Source organism: Corvus hawaiiensis, chromosome 2, assembly GCF_020740725.1.
Source record: "Corvus hawaiiensis isolate bCorHaw1 chromosome 2, bCorHaw1.pri.cur, whole genome shotgun sequence".
NCBI lineage: Eukaryota > Metazoa > Chordata > Aves > Passeriformes > Corvidae > Corvus > Corvus hawaiiensis.
In genome coordinates, this window is record NC_063214.1 from 76307909 (window position 1) to 76328612 (window position 20704).

Below are 20704 nucleotides of genomic sequence, written 5' to 3' on the forward strand. Positions count from 1 at the left end.
CATATTTCTTGTGGTATTTCAAGGAAATACTAAATTTGGAATGTGAGCCTGGGCATAAAAAATGAGTTCACTGCTTTAAAAAAAGTCAATTTTTTTTTTTTTTTTTAAATTTGTCTAACATTTTATCTGTTCCAAACATTATTATTTTTTTAAAATAACTTAAGATAGAGAATACTCTTTCTTAAAATCTTTTAAAAATCACAATATTTTCTGAATTAAAAGGTTTTGATATTCTTTTTTCTTATGCAGGCAGTGTTCTTATCCACACATGACTAGGAAATATCTCCTTGGCAGTTCCAGGAAAATGGCAATATTCTAGAAAGAAGAGAATTAATGGGTAAATTCTTCATAAAATTATTCTTCTTCTACCTCAGAATTAATCACAGAATAAAACCTAATTTTAAGATTATAGCTTATTAGGATAAATAATCATATTTCATGTATTTTATTTCCTAGAATTTAACGCAATGAGATAGTCAGTTTGACATTAATAAGAACCAGGTTGTAATTATTGCTTTTATAGGAATTTTATTAATTTAAATAAAAGAGCAAGATGGTTAAATTAAAATAAAAAATTCTATTGGAGTGTAGCCTAGTTAACACTTTCTTTTAATGTCTTAATAAATTAATTATTTGCAAAAACAACTAAGTGTTGTCAAAGGTAGAGTAGCAAATATTGTAAAAAAAGATTTTGTTTAAGCATTAAAAGTGAAAAGAAAATGCCATTTTCACATCATAGATTTCTTTCTCTGGATAAATAACAAAATATTGGTATTTGTCTGCTGTACTACAAAAGCAGCATTCTTCAGATTGGTTGTAGACACAAAGAGCAGATGTTTGATTTAAAACAAGGATGTAATGCCATGCCATAGCAAAAGCAGGGCAGCTTAAGAAAATGACAGCGCTAAGGTTCTGCTACCTTACGCTAATGAGAGTTGGCAACATAACAGTGTATGTCATTATAAGCTGTCATCATGAAAAATTATAAGAGACACCAACTTGCCAGAGCTGTTACATTTATTGAGGACCTTATATTTAAGTTGTTCTGCTTGCAGAAGGGAAGGAAAAAAAAAAGACAAGTCAGAATAGTCTTCCTTCTTAAAATGAAATATTTTTCCTAGATTTTTCTGCTTCTTATGCATTAACGCATTGCAAAACTTATACACTAAACAAAAATATTAGATTTTATGGCATTAAATGGACAAGATGATCATAAAAGTTTTCATATGAGAAAAATTCTTATTAAAAAAATGCAAAATTTATTAGACTTTATGATGTTCTCAACAGTATACTAGGGAGCATCTTCTCAAAAATGTACAAGTTAGCTCTAGATTTGTTAATTGTAGAATTGGAAGAAAACCAAAAATACCAAACACAAATCCACCTGAGCTAATTAATCCTGTTGCAAAAGGCTCCTGAGACAAAGCTATTTTCTCTGTCATGGGATTATGCTGTTTAAGCACACTCGCTCACTTGGGGATTACATGGATATTTCTAGAAAAATGTTATAAGATTATCCCTATTCTAAGATATTCAGAACTAACAGAGGAATTCAGGATATGAATGCAGAAATCTGTTTTACTTCCAAATGACCACTGTCCCTCAGGGGTCTATATTAGGACTGGTACTCTTCCGTACCCCTATTAATAACATAGACAGTGGGATTGAGTGCACCCTCAGCAAAATTGCAGATGACACCAAGCTGAGTGGTGCAGTTTGTATGTTTGAAGGAGGAGATGTTATATAGAGGGACCTTGAAAAGCTTGAGGGGTGGGCCCAGATGAATTTCATGAGGTTCAGCAAGGTCAAATGCAAGGTCTTGCACCTGGGTCAGAACCCTCAGTATCAATACAGGATGAATGGATTGATAACACCCCTGCCGAAAGGAATTGGGTGTACTGGCAGATGAAAAATTCTACTTCAGCTGTCAGTGTGCACTTACAGACCAGAAAACCAACCTGTATCCTGGGCTGTAAAAGAAAAAAAGCACAGCCAGTATGTTGAGGGAGGTGATTCTTTCCCTCTACTCTCATGAGACCCTCATCTGGAGTACTGCTATAAGAAAGCCATGGACCTGCTAGAGCAGGTCTGGAGGAAGGACAGAAAAATGATCAGAAGGCTGGAACATATCTGGTATGAAAAACAGACTGAGAGAGTTGGGGCTGTTCAGCACGGAGAAGACTCCAGGGAGACCTGATTGTGGGTTTTCAATACTGAAAGGGGGTTTACAAGAATGACAGAGAAAGACTTTTTAATAGGGCCTGTAGTAAGAGGACAAAGGCAAACAGTGTTAAAATGAACAGCTTATATATATTATATATGATTCAGCTTATATATAAGGAAAAAAAATTTTAACATGAGGCTGATGAGATCCTGCAACAGGTTTCCCAGAGAAGCTGTGGCAAGTGGAAGTGTTCAAGGCCAAACCGGAGCAACCTAGTCAGGGATGTCCCTGCTCATGGGAGGGGTATTCGAACTAGATGATCTTTAAAGTCCCTTCCAACCCAAGCCCATTCTATGATGCTATGATCCATACTTATTTCTCACGTGTCAACTATTGTACTAAAGCATACAGAAAAGGAGAATGATTTCATGCTGTGATTCGTCCCATTAAGTCTTTTTATAGTTTTTAAGTCTGTAACATATGTCAGAAGGAAAAGGAGTCTGAGATCTTAATATTGTTGTAATTTTAGTGCTGAACACTTTTTAAGGTGTATTTACTCAGATGGAAAAATAAAGCTTGCTTACTGCTCACTGTAAGGAGAAAAACACACCAAAAATTAAAAAACGAGACAGTGCTGGACAAATGAAGGTAATTACTTTCAGATTTAAAAAATATTCTAGATGGAAAATATTTGGAAAGATAATCCAGGGATTAGTGCATTTTATGAATACCTGTGCCTCAGTGACTGACACTTCAAAGGATATCTTTTTCAAGCTTATTACAAAATGAAAACCGATAACCAATTTCCTATGACACATGTAACACAATCCTTATATATGACTGTGGAAAATAGCTACCAGAAGTGTTAAAAAAATAAAAAAAAAACCTAAAACCATACTGAAAACTGAAATAAACTGAAAGTATAACAAGATATAATGTGATATGAAGGACTTACCTGTCAAGCAGTATTCACCATACTGCCACTTACATAACCACATTTCCCTTGATATTTTATATGTCAACAAGAAAAAGCTCCAAAATATGTACCAGCACATTATGCATCACAATACTTTATCTAACTGACCTCTTCTTAACTTTATTAATCTCAGATACACGAAGCTGAACATTTGCATCTTATTATTAGACAAGAATGATAGAAATCAATCATTTTCATCCCTGGCTTACTTATGGGTCACCCATGTGACAAAGCCTACACATCATTTTAATCTTAACAAAACAAAAAAATTTAAAACTGCAGTTAATAGCTCTATTAACACCCTAAGACTGATGCCAAAGAGTTTCTGTGAATTTTGTAAAAAATTCAAGCAGGATTAATTTTGCCTAACTTGAAATAGCCATAGCATGGATGTGTCCATGTCTGAGACAGAAATCTAGAATTTTCAGTCAGAGAAGAAAAATAAGAGGTTTATCTAGGCTCTTGTAAATGTTAATTAGAAATTACTTGTGCACTGAAAGTGACCGTTTCATTCTTTTGATTATAAGGAGAGTGAAGGTACCTTAATACTGTCTCTGTCCGTCTCTGTGGGGTCACACGCACGCAGGCATAAACGCACGGCTAGCTTCAGTAATGTTGTCGGTGACAAAGAGGCAGGAAGGGTCTTTGCATGGCATTCCACAGGAGCATTTATTGCTTCCACATTGTGAAGGGTTCCAGAGGCAAGGGTGACAGAATAATGGCGAACCAGGGTTTTATCCAGGGCCAAGGAAAAGGTGGGACTAGGGAACAGGGACCAGTGGGGAAACTCTGGGGGAATGACAAGGGGTAGAGGCTGACAGCCAACCAGGGAATTCAAACTGGGATAGATTCACATAACAGAACAATGCATCCTGGGAGAAGCCTTTTTGGTCACCCTAACCTGTGGTTCTTGTGGTACTAGGGACTTGTCTTACTGGGAACTCTCTTTGACTCCTAACGTAGGTTCACCACAGTATTTAGCTCATATAGAGGATGAATAAAGAAAACACATGAAGTAGAAATACATTTCTTTAATTAGTCTTCACTATTGAAGAAACCAAAACAATTGAATTATTTGTTTAACACAGAAGATAAAAAGGAAGATATATCTGATGCCCTAAACCTTTGTAAGTGTGCTTAGCATTACGGACAAGAGTCCCACTGAAACCCTGAACATCTCGCACAGCTGTGTTCAAAAATGTTGATAAAACAAAGTCATTCCCCACAAACACATCAAATCCAGGAATTTTACATTTTTAAGTCCCCTATCATGCCAGTGAAAAAACCTGAAAATCATTGTCTCTCTGTAAAAAATTATAATGTGTCATTAAATTAAGCCATTATAGTAAGGATTTGGAGAAGACGAGGAGTATATCTCTTTTATAAGCTTCTTAATAACTATTGCATAATAGAGTGAAAGGCAGAAAAAGTATGTTCTATTTCATGTAGATTACTCTGAAAATGAACTATATGAGATGCTTATTTATTGATGCATTTTATAATGCTTAATTATCTCAGTGAAAAAACTCTGTGTGTGCATGTGTATATGTATGTGTATTTAAACTACATAGATAAATGAATGTCTTGTCTGTAAGCACAGGGGTATATTGAAAAATATCTATGCTGACATTCTTCATAAAATTCATGTTTAATTGAAGAAGAGCATTCAATTCCAGTGGTGTAATAGAAACAAAAACATAGTTTTCAAACTTAGCTGAATAAACTGTTTAGTATTTGAACCAATATTTATGAGAAGCAGCAGGTTTGTTTAAGAATACAGAGACTTTATAGGTTTAGATATTGATATATGAGAAAAACAAAAACAGCAAAGTTAGAGATGTACTCTTTTAAAATAACTTTTTTTCTCATGTAAGTGATATAAAAAGTCATTGTGAAAATTAGCTTAGTCCTAATGTATCATATAAAGGTCATTGGGGGTTTTCTTTTCTTTCTTTTTCTTTTTTCCTTTCTCCACTTGATTGTTCCTTTTATTTCTGTCTCAACAGGAAAATATGTCACTCAATCATGCTAACAGGATCGGCAAGCTGAGTTTTCTCCAGTGAAATAAAAATGTAACATCTGGGTCCCAAACAGCACTTTCTTTAAATGTCTGAAGACACCAAGCACTTTTGAGACTTCAACAAGACTCACAAACATATCGAGAAGACAGTACAGATGGAAAGGAGTCACAGTTACAGGCATTGCTCCTCTGCTAGTGTCCTACAGACTGAACAAAACATATTTTGGCCTTCTGTAGCCTAAGGCATCCAACATAACTTATCTCTCTGTGACAGAAGGCAGTTTCAGAAAAAAACAGAGCTCAGATAACCAAAGAGGATTATTAGACACATTTGACTAGAAAGAGAAAAGAGTCAGCATAGTTGACCTCTGAGAATAAGTAGTGTAGTTCTCAAATCAAAACAAAATTCTGTGCAAAATATTAGATTGTTTGACGGCAGTGAAAAGATCTCCTTTGTTCTGCCTTTTGGACTTGGAAGAGCTGAGCTCTTTATGATTCCTGACCTACTGCATTACCATAGCTCATGAACGTAAACAACCATCAGTCAGGAAAATACTAAATGGGAGGTGGAAAAAAGTTAACTGGAGGCCTCTGGAGTTTCTGAACTCTCGTCAGAACGTGCAACAGCACTTAGTGAGTGTCAGACTGCTTTGGTTTCTGCAAATTTTCAGTTAACACCAGCATCTGAAACTTTTAGGGTCTTTGATTAGACACTTATTTTCCTGTGTTACCTATTACAAATATTTCTACCAACACTTTTTTTGGTTTTTTTGGTAGGGTTATCTTCCTATAGCATTTAGCAATAGTGATAACTTGCTTTCCTAGACATTAGATAAAATATTCCCAGTCACCCAATGTTTTTCTGGTCTTCGTATTGGAGGCAAAACAGCTTCCTTGGTCATGAACTCAGCTTTAATTTTTTTTTTATTATGCATTTTATTCTAAATATGGTTTATATAGGCCTATGGTTGGAGTAAACTTAAGCAATGTATTTCACCTATTTACTCTCCGTATTTACTGTTTTTACTTCAATGCTACTGCAAAAAATTGTGAGAAAGGCCAGTTTGTGCACCTATGTACAATGGTGGAAAAAATTAATTAAACAAGGTTCCTGATTTTATTCAGAATAGTAAACCATTTTTCTTCTGATGCAATGATCATTATTATGATGGGAATTTCTGTAGAGTTTCCTCCTTTTTCACAGTTTTTACTTCCTTTCTTATTGTTCATGCCCTATTTGTAGACTAGAAATAAGTCATTGTCTTATGCTGTGCTATGTATCAAAAATACTCCACCTACACTAGGAGATAGAACAGGCCAGAGAGCATTTGAAAGCCCTTCAGGTCAGTAAGACGGCGTGGCTTATGTCTGAACATCTACAATGCATAGTAATATCTAAGCTGTCAACCACAAATGAAACCATGTGCGGGACACTGCTAGTTTTTCATGGACCATAATGGTACCAGGGTCCATGGTAATAATTTGATAAAATAAACAGCCATGTGCCAGTGCTTAGACTGTGATCTGGTCTTTTTAATTCACAGATGCAACTGAAATGTACCATCATATGTGCTGTTCTCTGAACTTGACATGTCTTGTGTTCTTAATACTTTTGATTCACTAAAGCCCAAGAATGACTAATGCATATGTTGAGGGTACTCAAACTAACCCTCAGCCACAAAGGTTTTCTCAAGGACTGTTTTTCTAACTGGCTATTAATTATCTCAAATTTATTTAAGACCTTTTCAGTTTTTACTTTTTTTTTTTTCTTTAAGACTTAAGACTTTATTCCTTTTTATTTCTTAGATTTAAATCCTCTCTTTTTTTTCATTCCTCATATATTATGGATTTATAGTTCAATTCTTCTTCCAGAATTAGTAGAACTATCGAAAGCATGAACTTGTTTTCCAGTGCATGGATGCTTGTCAGAAATTAAGTTATGTGGTGGTTTGACGCTGGTTAGGCACCAAGCACCATGGAAAACTATTTACTTACTTGCCTCTGCTATAGTTGAGCAGAGAAGGGCAAATTAAAACTTCATTTTCATGAGGTAAAATAAGGATTATTGAGGAAAATCGAAAACTTCAAGGCAAAACAGGTCCAAATTTAACAGTATAAAGAAAGTTTATTACTAATAGAATTAAAAGTAAAAAGAATAATGAGAAACCAAAGCAAACTTTCAGAACACTTTTGTCTTCCAGTAACTCCCTCTTTCCACCAAACTGGACAAGGGAAACAAACACGGGGGTTTTGGTCAGCGTTTCATTTCTTAAGAGTCTTTCTTTATGTTTAAGGAAAAGTTTCTTCTGCTGTGCCATGGGATTCCTCCCACAGAAGATAGTTCTCTGGAAACGTCTCCAGCGTGGCTTCAAACATCAGAAAAAACAGTCTGCCCGAATCTGCTGAAGTGAAAAATATCTCTCCCATGAAATCTTGCAGTCTTCTCACAACTGCCATCATGGGTCATAATACTCATGTGGTTTTAGTCTTTTAAGGACAAGCTATTCCAGCCTGAAAACAAAGGCTCTCCTCTTCAATCTCTAAAAGCTTTTCACAACATCTATGGGCTCTGGCATGAGCATTTTTCCTTCACAGGCTGTGCGTGATTTCTGCATGATTTCCCCCCTCGCCACCCCTCGTCAGGGGAGCAGGAAAAGGAAGTTCTTGCATTTCCTCCTTCTTTAAATATGTAATCATGGAGGCGTTATCAGCTTGTTTAACTGTTCTAGCAACCTGTCTATCAACTATGGGCTCTGTGCTGTTTCTAAACTGCTAAAAACACCACAAGTTTCCTTCCATCTGTCCTCCTTCCTATTGGCACCCACTCCTTACTTGGAGAAGTGCTTTTTCATATATTTCAGATTATCCCTGATTTATCTAAAAAATTGAAATTTGTTAAGTTGCTAAACTTCTCCGTCGAATTTCCTTGAGTCTCATGTTTATATGTTGAAGGTTTTGGTTGCTTGTCTGCTTTGTGGTGTTTTTTTTGCTTTGTTGTTTGTTTGGTTTGGTTTGGTTTGGTTTTCTTTTTTTTCATTCTGTCTTTTCAGATTCATTTCAGCATTGGTACTTGATTTTGTTCATTTACCAGTAAGACTTACAAAAGCTGCTGGGTCTGCATTCAGTGTCTGAGACCCAGCTAGTAGCAAGGAGTATTACAAAGAGTTCAAATGAGGCCCTAAGGGGGAAGAAGATTTAAAACACCTTTGAGAATATACTTGAATGCAATGTGAAAGATAGCAATACTATTTTATACATAAAAATGTAAAGAGAAGGAAATGGAGCCAGAATTAAAAAACTCTACTGTGAACAACATAGGTGCTGGCTCAAGATGAAGACATTTGTGCAAAACAAGCACAAGAGAGTCAGGTTGCCTCAAAGATTAATGTTATGGTGAAATTTGCTGAAAGGGAAGGTGTCGTTCCTATAGCATTTCTCTCTGAGGAGTGGAGGAGGAAGAGGATGAGACAAATATCTATTGTGGGGATTTTGTTCTTGTTTATGTTTTGTTTTCCCAAGACAGTAATACATCTCCTATTGTCTATGTAGTGATACCCCAGAAACTGGACTGGTAGATACCACCTACATACAGATGGCATTCCTGATTCTTTTATATATGTTGTGGTATAACATTACACCTCGTATACACTTTTATTACTTTTTCTTCTTTTTCTCTCTTACATCTTGAGAGTTTGAACTCAGTTTGAATTGAGATGCAGGAGATCAAGGATTCTTGTTTGGACTTAGTTGTTTATTGTATCTTATCAGTAATACAGCTGCACAGAGTGTGCCTCTTTGTTGGTAGGGTGGAAAATGGCCGTGAGTTTTAATTTTCCAAGCTTTTTAAAGTCTAAACTAACCAATTATGAGATATGTTTTTACTTACAATCCAATTACTAACTTTTCATGTTCTGCAATGCGGAACTTTTGACCCAATGACAGAACATTCAGATTTGTGAAGAAGAAGGAGAAGAAAGAAGACATAAATCAACACCCCAAATCCTCTGTATTGTAACTTATTATTACTTATATCTTCTAAACCTAATTTTCTACATTTCTACGTATTTTCCCAGTGACATAACTTTTAATTACACAGCAACAACCTCAGTGTTATCACACAATTTAGGAAACTTTCCCAGGGTTTTGGGTTGAATACAGTGTGTTTCTGAGGATCACTGCTTCTCAGCACTGAAAGGCTGAAATTCTCAGGACCCAGGGTTCCAACACGCTTTCAGCAGCTGTAACTGTCCATTAGCTTACCTGGATAGGATTTTTCATATAGTCAGGTGAACTTCAAATAGCTTATTTATAAAACCACGTTGTCGAAGGAACTTTGATCTTCTGCCAAAATACTGTCACTAAACTCTTGTCTTCCCACCGTAAAAGAACGTGTTTCAAGCTTAGGATAAGCAAAATTTATATCTATTTTTCGTTATAGTTATGCCTCCATTCTTTGCTGGTTTATTTGTTTTCTTAAGATAGAAGTTTTATGTCTTTTGGTTTTGTAAGGCCATAGTGAAACATTTTGTTCCACTGGGAAGAGATTGTCCTCTTGAGACTTGCACTCACTTTTAGCCTGCAGAGCTATGAGATACTGGACTGTAAAGCTGTGACATTTTTATGAATAGAAACACTATTTTAGGTCCTTTAAAGATATTTCTGTGGCTCCCTCTGGGTACTATACAGTCAAACTGAGATTCAAAAATAGATCCAATTAAATTTTTAAAGACTGAAACTTTTGCAATATCTTTGCTTATGCTGAGAAAACAGAGTGTCAGGCTGTAAATATGTGTGGGAAATGGGCATCTCAGCTGAACCAAAATAAAAAGAGAAATAAAGAAAATAATTTAAAAAAAAGTACTTGCTCTAAAATTTATCCTGAATGTCAGGGTAAATATAGTTCTTAAATTAATTTCTATTAGAGTAAATATATATAAATATTTTCTCCTTCCTTTACAATACAGGTTAAAGCCTCCACCCTAATCTGTTTTCCAAGTTAAAAAAATCCATTTGAGAAAAGAACCAAAAAGATATACTCTAAAGGAGGCTATTCTTGAAATACAGTGGTGTTGGGATGACCCTGACTGGACAATGGATACCCACCAAAGCCAGTGTCTCCCCTCCTCAGCTGGACTGTGGAGAGAAGGTAATGAGAGGCTTGGGGGTCAAGATAGAACTGGGAGAGATCACTCACCAGTTACTGTGACAGGCAAAACAGATTCAATTTAGGGAAATTATTTTAATTGATCACCAATCAAAATTAGATTAGATAATGAGAAAATAAAAACTGAATCTTTAAAGTTTCCCCCTACTCCTCCTTTCTTCCTGGGTTTAACTTTACTCATGATTTTCTCTACCTCGTCCCCTGTCCAGCAGTGAAGGGGGATGGGAAATAGGGGTTTTAATCAGTTTGTCAATTACGTGTTTCTTCTCCGTCCTCCTCAGGGGGAGGACTCCTCACATTCTTTCTCTGCTCCACCGTGGGAACCCTACCATGGTAGACAATCCGCCAAAAACCTTCTCCACTGTGAGTTCTTCCCAAGGGCTGCTGTTCTTCATGAACTGCTCCAGAGTGTATCCCTTCCTAATTTTTAAATAGAATTCAGTATTTCTCCCTAGTGTTTGGTTTAAATTTGAATAATGTAGCTATAAAAATTATTTACTTCTATGTTAAGAATTGTATGGGCTAATTAGATTACATGCATTGATAATGTAATATTTGAAACACACAAAGTTCTCTTCTCTTCTCTTCTCTTCTCTTCTCTTCTCTTCTCTTCTCTTCTCTTTCTCTTCTCTTTTTGTTTATTTAGTGGAGAGGGAAACGACATAGAGGAAACATATGATCTGCATATAATGTCTATATTAACTTCTGCTCCTATTTGTCTTTAGGAAAGAAATCTAATATTTAAAGTATCAGCACTAACCTTGCATGTTTGCACACCATGCTCATTCTTCTCACCTTTGTATTCCTGCTCTGTATGGCAGCTCCAGTCAGCTTCCCTGCATTCTTGTTTTCTGATAAAGTAATAAATTTATTTGCTTCTAGTCAAACTTTTTTTTAGTCTAATTATAACATCTAAGTTTTAACATTCCTTATTGTGCAAGAATTCACTGTTATACCTACGAGTAAAAAAATCCAAAGCAAACTTCAAAAACACTGTCACCCACATTTACTAATACAGGTGGAAAAGCTACACTCAGTCTGGTCTTTAATGATGGACATGTTTATATAGCATGTGTTAAATAACAACTTAAAATACACCTAATAAGTATTTACTCAGGATGTGCCACCAATGTTATCTGTATTTAATGTAAGCAATTATAAACTATATATTATGCAATAGGTTCTAAGATTGGTGTTGATAGCCCCTAAGAGCTGTACAAGAATTCTTACTGGAGCTGTAACAGTGCTATGCAGCTGGAAGTGGAACAATAGCCTGAACAAAAACAAGAGTGAACAAAGAAAATTCTTTTGATTACTATATGTTACAGAATGCACTGAATGGAAAACAATCATATAGTTTCTTCTTTTTTTTTTTTTTTTTAGTGTATCTCTTAGTGCTTCTAACAGCTATTCAACAACAGATACACACATAAAATACACATATAAAAAATCCCTTACAATGCATTGTATTTCCAATAGTTGTTCTGTGTTGTTATTCTCATACAGGCCATAAAAGGCTTATTTTTCAATGATGTTTCCCTTAGAGGAAAGGGAAGTAAAAGCAATCGGTTAAAGAGATTTTAAATTCTTTGCAACTCTTACAAAATAAACTAGTAAGTTACTATATCCATTTTTTAGGTGCATAAAATCTGAACTGGAACTTCTTTCACTTCATGCAGGATTACATTATTTCCCTCTTGGATTTAAAACCCATTTTAAGCAATGGGAAACTTGATAAGGTTTGGCTCAGGTCCTATTTATGAACATTATAGCAGTAAGATTTTATGATGTTTGCACAAAAGCTAATAAAAATAAGTTTTGAATTTGTTTTCCAAAATGATCCACAAACCCATCATCTGATCCATGAGAAATCAATGGTTAAATCAGCAGACAACAATCTTACTATCTGCTTTTGAGCCCAGACCACATCTACCTACACAGTGAGCCAGATGTGCCTTGTGCAAATAAATGTATTTCAAACAAATTCAGCTTATCTAAGTCAGTTCTACCAGCTGGGGATCTGCCTCAATAACTTGCACTAGTGTTGAAGTGAAAGAGGGGTTATACACATATTCACTTAAAATAATTTTGGCTTCTGCCTGAGCTGTTCTTACCCTGCATAATAGCAGTAAACTTGTTTTTAGTGATTTTGTTTATTGGTAAAGAAAGAAGTTGTCTTTTACAATAAATGTTGTTTTGAAGAGTGCATTGGGCTTGATAACTCACTTACCTATTTGATGTATTACCTTACTGGTACCTGACAATAATAGGAATTGCTATGTCTCAATTGATATGTTCTTTCCACACTCATTTCAGAACCTTGAAGCTGGAAAAACTCTAAAATGCTTGTAATGTTGAAAGGTGTTCATATTTTCTTTTCTCTCTTCTTAAAGGCCATAACACATCAGAAGTGGGGCTGTGAGTTCACCGACACTACTATTCACTTCCCAGGAAAAGTGTACATCATGGGCTGACCTCCATCGGAGTCACTCTGTTCTTAAGCTTCTTCCCTTGTGAGATAAGAATTGGTCTTGCAAGTACCAGCAAGATGCACTCTCATGTGACATGCATTTTTGACATTTCCCTCCTCAGGCAGTCTCTTTTTTTCAGAGTCTCTCACTTTAATTCAAGGTGTCTTTTCAACAGCCAGAAGGGCTGGTTGACACTTCTGTTTACACCTTTTTCTATTTTTGGAACTTAACCATGTTATGTAATTTTAGAATGCAGATTTAAACTCGTCTGCATCAAAGATTGTAATATCTTCAGAAGTTGTAAAAACTTCCCAGAAATGGTTCTGCTTTCTTTGAATTACTTGCAGACACATCATCGTCTCTGCTTTAACTCCTTAGCACTCACTAATACAAAATTGTCTTGGAGTCAATGTATAAGAGAGTTGTGCAGAAAGACTCCACAGTGAAATATCAGGTACTCCTTGAAAACTTATTCTGAGGAGCATGCAGAGTCTACACAAGGATAAATTGGACATTTGCAAAAAAGGTCCACACCAAAATTTCACGCAATGGAAGCATGCTCAGCTACTATATATCAATTGGTACTCAGCTGCTGTAGCTTCCTCTCTGCAGTGACAGCAATGTTGTTTATTGCTCAGGTACCATTAGTAGGCTGATGTATAGAGACTTCTCTCTCTGCAGAGAGATATCACTGCTCTACAAGCGAGGCTATCACTGCACAGACAGATGAGGAAGGGCACATCTCACATGTGGCTTTTCCCATTGCACATTGCATTTTTTAATAATGTTACTTTTTTTCTGAATTAGCTAACCTAAAGTTGATGACCTTTCTCCAAAAGCATTTAAATATATTTAATATTACTTTTACTGTGAGTTGGTTTTTGCTTGACCTGTATACAGATACAGATTTATCTCCAATGGCACTATTCTGTGCAGTACATATCATCATGAATCATTTACTAAGATCATACATTTCTCTGTGTTCCCCATTCAGACCAAACCAGAACCTTACTGGACACTGGGGTTTGTTCCTACTGGGGAAGAAGCCTTGATCTTCCATTCAGGACTCTCCAGGGAAAATGAAGATGAAAATACAAAAGGCAAGCATTAATTAACATTGCGATCTGAAAATATGTGAAATAGGTTCTTTTCCTGCACAAATAAAGCCAGATTCCTCAGAATTAAAACCAGTCAACTAGTACTAGCGAATCAAACACCTTTAAAGTATTGAATGATGTTATGCACAAGCTAGTCCTAAAGCTTGTAATGTTTTCTGTTCATTGGCATTCAAACTTTATAAAAAGAGCAAGTGTTCTGAGGCTTTCTCATAAACTGTTTATAAATTGATTACTTGGACTTTATACAGTATTATTTGAACTTCATGATAGATCATTGAAATTTCTGCTATGTAACATAAACCAAGTAATGAACAGCAAACAGCTTATGGAAAATGAAAACATGAAACTAGAACAAGATAGTAAGTTAAATATTTAGAATTTTAAAGCATCTGATTATCATCTGAATATTCATGACTGCTCTGTTTCAGCAAATGACTTACTTGCACGCATATTAATAGACATAATTGCTTTTATGATTTGGTAGGTTTAAGTTTTATGGGTAGATTACAATATCTTTCTTTGTCTCCAATATCATCTGGTCTCACAGTTTTTTAGTTACACATATGCTACCTTTTGTAATCACACATAAACCTCTATGTATCAACATTTCTCTTCTGTCATATTTCCTTTCTAACCTTCCTTTGCTTAAGGGGATGATTTTTTTTTTTTCTCTGCAGTCTTAGACAGAGATTTTCCTTTCAATTTTTTGCTTTCCAAGGATTGAGATTCCCAATTTCTTTATTCAGGCTGAATATAGAAGGAAACTGCTTTTGGTCTATCCAGCAATTTTCTCTTCAGCAAGATGACTGTTTGGCTGTTGGCCTTCATTTCTTTGTTTTATGAGTGTCATTTCTTCTGAAACAAAGAGCTGTTGGTTAAAGAAAGAAGAAATATTAGGTAATGTCATATAGTGAAACCTTTAAAATACATGAACACATATATATCACATGTTAATTTGAACAAGTGATGGCAAAAAGATTAATCAGCTCCATCCCTACAGGAGTCCAAGACATGAATTTTTAAGTTAATAGCTTCCAGACAAGACAAGAAACTTCTTCCTATTGCAAAAATAATGATTGTTGTAAACTTCAGGAAAGGACACTACTGTGACTCCCAATATAGAGGCCTAACAACATCCAAATAAAATACACAGGATTTTTTGTTCCTGTGAGTATCTAATATTTTGGTGCACAAGAAGACAAGAGTCTTTCTATTTTTCCTTCTTTTTGTGAAGACCCATCTTATTTTTCAACAACAGGAAAAGAAAAGGCTTCTTAATTCCTGGTGGTAAATCATTTGGCCAATAGTTTCAGAGTTGTCTATTTACTTCAAAATTGCATAAGGAAAGACTAAAATGCAAGCTATAATATTATGGGCTCTCACTATCAACAATGTTGAAGGATTGCTTAAACAGGATCAGTCGTGCTTTGTGATCTGATAATGTATGAGTACAGAAGTACCATCTCTAACTTCTCTACCAAAAAAATTAGCTTTTGTTATGTTTTTTGAGTTGGGTTTTCTAAGTGCTCATCCCTTCCTGTCCACTATATTTTCCAATACCTTCGTGAACCAGTGGTGCTGGGATAACAGCTCTGAAGAGGTAGTCCCAAGGTAGGGATGCAAATACAAGGCTGCAGTATTTCTCCTTGAAGTGTGAGTATGTGGCAGGAGTAGATTTCACTAGAAAGGACTGGGGTACTTGCTTTCTTCTCCTTTTCAGTTACATCTGGGCAGCAAGTTAGGTGGGAGGATTTAACTTTATTCAGATTCAAAGTTTAGTTTATGAACCAGAATTGGATTCTGGAAATAAAAGGGAAGAAAATTCTGAGTCACCTGACAAAATAGAGGTGCTTTGAAGGACAATCTCCGCAGTAAGGTTTATTATCAAGCTTAGTGGGTCTTCCTAGCCTTGTGAGTTAGTTACTGAGAAAAGGAAAAAAAACCTCTAGCAATGAAGTTGGTGTTTTCTTTATATACAGTGATGAGGAACTCAGTTTCTCACAATGTGAAGTGTTTAACTCTGAATTGTCATTCGGAGGATCCCAGCATAGTGTCACATGAAATGAGACGACCTCCTTGCAGACCACCAAACAAACTATTTTTGTACTGGTAATCTGAGGGAACCACAGAGTTGCAGCAACATGAACATAAAATTGGGATCAATGTCATGGTGTCTCTTTCCACATTTGAATATCAATATGGTCTGTGTGATTCCAGCTTCCATTTGGCATGCTGACCTAGCCAAATAAAGAGGATAATATTTAAGACATACAATTTTTCATTGATTTTTTCCTCTGTCATCTTGTGTTACCCAAATCAAGTAGAAAGCTCCATTTCACAGAGCATGGCCTTTGATGACATTGCAGTTTTTAAAAAGCTAGGTTTGAACAGGTAAGGGCTGAATCAGTAATGTTTATAAAAACAATCCAATCTTAAAATTCAATTGTTTCATTGACTTAATGAAATATTCTGAAAGAAATTGGTAATCTCCTACATTCTCCCAAATCAGAGGCTTGGTTTCAGAGTTTCAGGTCAGTCATAAATCTTTGTGAAGAAAAAAACCAACCCCAAAAAAACCAACCAAACAAAATACCCAAACTAAATATCTCTGGAAAAGAAGGAAGGGAAAACAACATATTAAAGAAAAAAAATCAACACATGCATTATGAAGTCATATTTTTATATGAAGAGATGTTCTAATCTCATTAAATGTTACTCAGTGATCCCAAGATCAAGATTCACTTAAAAGAATGGTCAAGAGGTTATTTCAAGGGGTTCTATGAGGAATTCATAAGAGGGTAACAAAAGTGGTGAGGAGCTAAAAAATTATTTTGCATTTAGTTCTTCTGTCTCAGAGGAATAGACTCAGACTTGCACAGAATGAGCAATATGCTGATTAACATAAGAAATGGGTCTTTTATCAAGACCATGAATTTTTGAATAAGAATTAGGAACCATCCCTTGCCTTAGAAGACAAACCTTCAAAGTCCTCTTTTCTAAACCTAGGATACTTATGCTCGATGGTAAAAGGATTTTTTCAGGCTATCTCAGCTGTAGAGGGCTTTTTAATCCACAATGTTTTGAATACACTTACAAATAGACTAAGTGATTACTGAAGACATTGTTATTCCCCTCCTACCTGCCACCCTAACTCTCTCCTAAATGAAGCGCAAACCCTGCAGTTAATCTCGCAGAGGTCACTGAAGGAACTCTAAGAGGATCTTAGCGTAGGACTATAAGCTGCTGCTGATTTCACTTTTCCCAGGCACAGAAGGCACCATAGGTGACATGTCTTTTTCATTTATTACCATAAATAGCTGTCAAAAAAATGCCCACAACCTTCTTCTCAATGGTGAACAATACCTCACATATGTTTATAATAATATGAATTTGGTTTAATGTTTTAATTTCCATTATTCACTCAAATTTAGTTTAAAGTCTTGTTTTGATCTAGTAAAAAGCTTCTCTCCTTCATCCTCTTCTAGATACAGAACTCTCACTTCTATCCTTTTATTATTCTCTAGTCTTCAAAGTAGATTGGGTCTCTTCAAATATTCAAAAAACCAGATCACAAATATTTGTCACTGTCTGAAGAAAGTACTGCTTTGTGGGACAAAATACATTCAGACTAGTAGTCTTTGAATTATCTGATTTAACCAAAGTGATTCAAAGCAACTAGGTAGCTAAGCCCCACAGGGACAATAGTTCATGCCCCGCTAATGGGATGGAAGGCAGAATTGATTGGGTAAAAATGAGAAAACTTGTGGGTTGAAATTAAAGCAGTTCAATAGGTAAAGAAACAACTGTGCACACAAGCTAAGCAAAACAAAGAATTCATTCACCACTTCCCATGGGCAGGCAGGTGTTCAGCCAGGTCCAGGAAAGCAGGGTCCCATCAAGCGTAACAGTTAGCTAGGAGGACAGGCACCATCACTCCTAATGTTTCCTCTTCCACCTTCTTCCCCCATCTTTTATCACTGAGTATGGTGTCATATGGTATGGGCTGTCCCTTTGGTCAGCTGAACAGTTCTGACCTCATCTGCATAGCCTTAAGTGTTAACAGATTTACAGTAGTCTGAATAAATCAGTCACATCACATTAGTTTAATCTGAAATATTACTCCATTCATATTGTAGCTTCTCTTAGGATGAGATCCATCTAGACTAAACAAGATAGTGGAGTTAAAGCAAATCATTGGAGCTTTATTTCAAATCAATAGAGACACAGAGGGAGAGAGAAAGTCATCTCCAAAAGAATATTCATCAAATTTGTTTGAGATGAGATGAATCATCTTCTGGAGGTGTTTGTTTTCTTTTGACGATCAAGGAGTTTTCCTAGTATAAATTTTCCCTGTCCAACTTACATTAGAAAAATTCCTTGATTTCTCAGCTACTACAGCATTCTGACATTTTACAAAGATTAATCACTGTTGTCTTCCTCTAACAGTTGTCAATTTCTTTCTTCTTCCCACTTGCTCTGTGAAACTGTGAAAAGAGTATTTAATAATTTAAATACAATCTGTTAAGTACACAAAGTGAAAAAAAGATTGGCTGGAAAGTAAAAATGTTTTCTGTCTCAACTTTTGAATGGTTACTTTCACAACCTAACATTTTTTGTGTTTTGCTATTTGTTGGGTTTTTTTCTTTCTTTTTAAAATTCTAGTAAAAACAGCTTTACCACAAAGGCACTACTTAGATAGGTTTTGGGGGTTTTTGCGATAATGGTGGTTTTTTTGCTATCCCTATAGCTAGGCATTTTGATGTCTGTGCAATTTAGTAGACATATAAACAATGATAACCTTTTCTGATTACCAACTACTGTGTAATTGACATACAAATGCTCTAGAACTAATTGGCATAATTTAAGAGTTATTGAGATTAAATTGTCCGTAGTGAAAACAGTCACCCCCTACAAAAAACCTTCCTAATTTCTACCAAAAAAAAGCCAACAAATCTTTCTTTTTTAAATAAAACAATAATAGAAATAATAAAGATTGTGTGGGTTGATCACTTGAACTTTGTCTTTGCTCTATTAGCAGAAGAGTATTGTATTAAAGAACACAGTTTTTCAGTCCATCACAAAATTGACTCAAAGGGCAAATATAACTCTAACAAAAAGACCTATTTAACACAGAAATAATCGTAATAAGAATTTGTACTTCAAATGGAAATAATTTAGGCTTCTTCACAAAAATAGAAAAAACTCTATTGAACAAAAAGCATACCAAAAAAAAGAGATATAAATTATAACAGGAAAAGGGGCAATGAGCACTACTGAAACACAGGAAGTTTCATCTGAATATGAGGAAAATCTTCTTTACTTTGAGGAGGACAGAGCGCTAGAACAGGATGCCCAGAGAGGCGGTGGATCCTCCTTCTCTGGAGATATTCAACACCCACCTGTACCTGTGCAACCTGTTCTAGGTAAACCTGCTTTAGTGAGGTGTTAAATTAGGTATCTTCAAGAGTCGCTTCCAACCCCAACAATTCTGTGAATAAAAAAGGAAAAATATTTTCTATCTAAGAATTCAGAAAATCAGAACAGAAAGGAGCAAGAGAACTGCGGAGGTGCAATGACATGACTGATACTATATAAATTGTGTCAGATGCTTTTTATTTTATGACCATATGAATTGATTAGATTTGCTTGAGCGGCCTGCAGGAAGTATTACTTAAATACACACTCAAGGTTCCTGGATTTATATACTGAAGATAAAAAGAGTTAAAGTTAGCTTAAGAGTTAAAAGAGATGATAACAACCCCCGAAAACCCTACACTGTGTAACTTTGTTCACCTTAGTTCGCAAACAATGAATTAATGGCAGGACAAGTAGAAAGAAGGGCTGCCTGATTCACCTGGGGAATGTCAGTTCCTCATGTAAAAATGCTCTATGACAGCTCAGCTTATTTAGCTTAGATGAATGAAGTTTTGGTAGACATGTTTTCTTTCCATATCAGGGGGTAAAATCAGGAAATGAGACTATCTTTTTCATCAGACAGAAAAGTACCTGTAGAAACACATTCAGCCTTAAAGTTAGTATGAGGCTTCCCAAACAGATGTGTGAGTTTCTGGAGCAGCTAATTACTTACAGTCTTACCCTTATACCAGATGTGTAGGAGTTATCAGTGCCTCCCAGAGCTGTCTCTCTGTTTTACTTTAAACAATTTTGGGATAAAACAGAAATAACCAGTGAAGAAGGGACCTAAACCCACAATTCCTTCTCTGTGTCCTAGCCTTTGTGAACCAGCTTCCTGCTTCAATTTTGAAATGCATCCAAAATTTCACCTTTTACAGTGAGGTGCTACAACCAGAAAGATGATCTCTCAACCATTTCTAGCCTCATTATTTTGGACCTGATGTTTGAGATCACAGCTAGAGAGGGAGAAAGGAAGGTTTGAACCTACTAATACCAAAATTAATGTTCTTCAGACCTGTACCTTGTGAGAACAATGATTCATTAAGCCCTTTCTACAACCACTGTATCTAGTCTGGGACAACTGATGTTAATGTTTCAGAGGACTTCAGCAGAGGGATTTCTCGTTAAGAATCTGTCATCTTCAGCACACAGCTTCTAGTCTAATTTCCAAAGGACACCCTGAAGAAGCAGTGGAATTAATCTCAGCTGATTTTACCTATTTTATATTAAGCACTTATTATAAGACAATTGCTTGCAAAATATCTGCAAATTAAAAACATAAAAACCAAATAAATAATAAACAAATAAATAAAACAAATAAATAATAAAAAATAAATAAAACATTAAAAAAAACAGAAAAACAAATAAATAAGCAT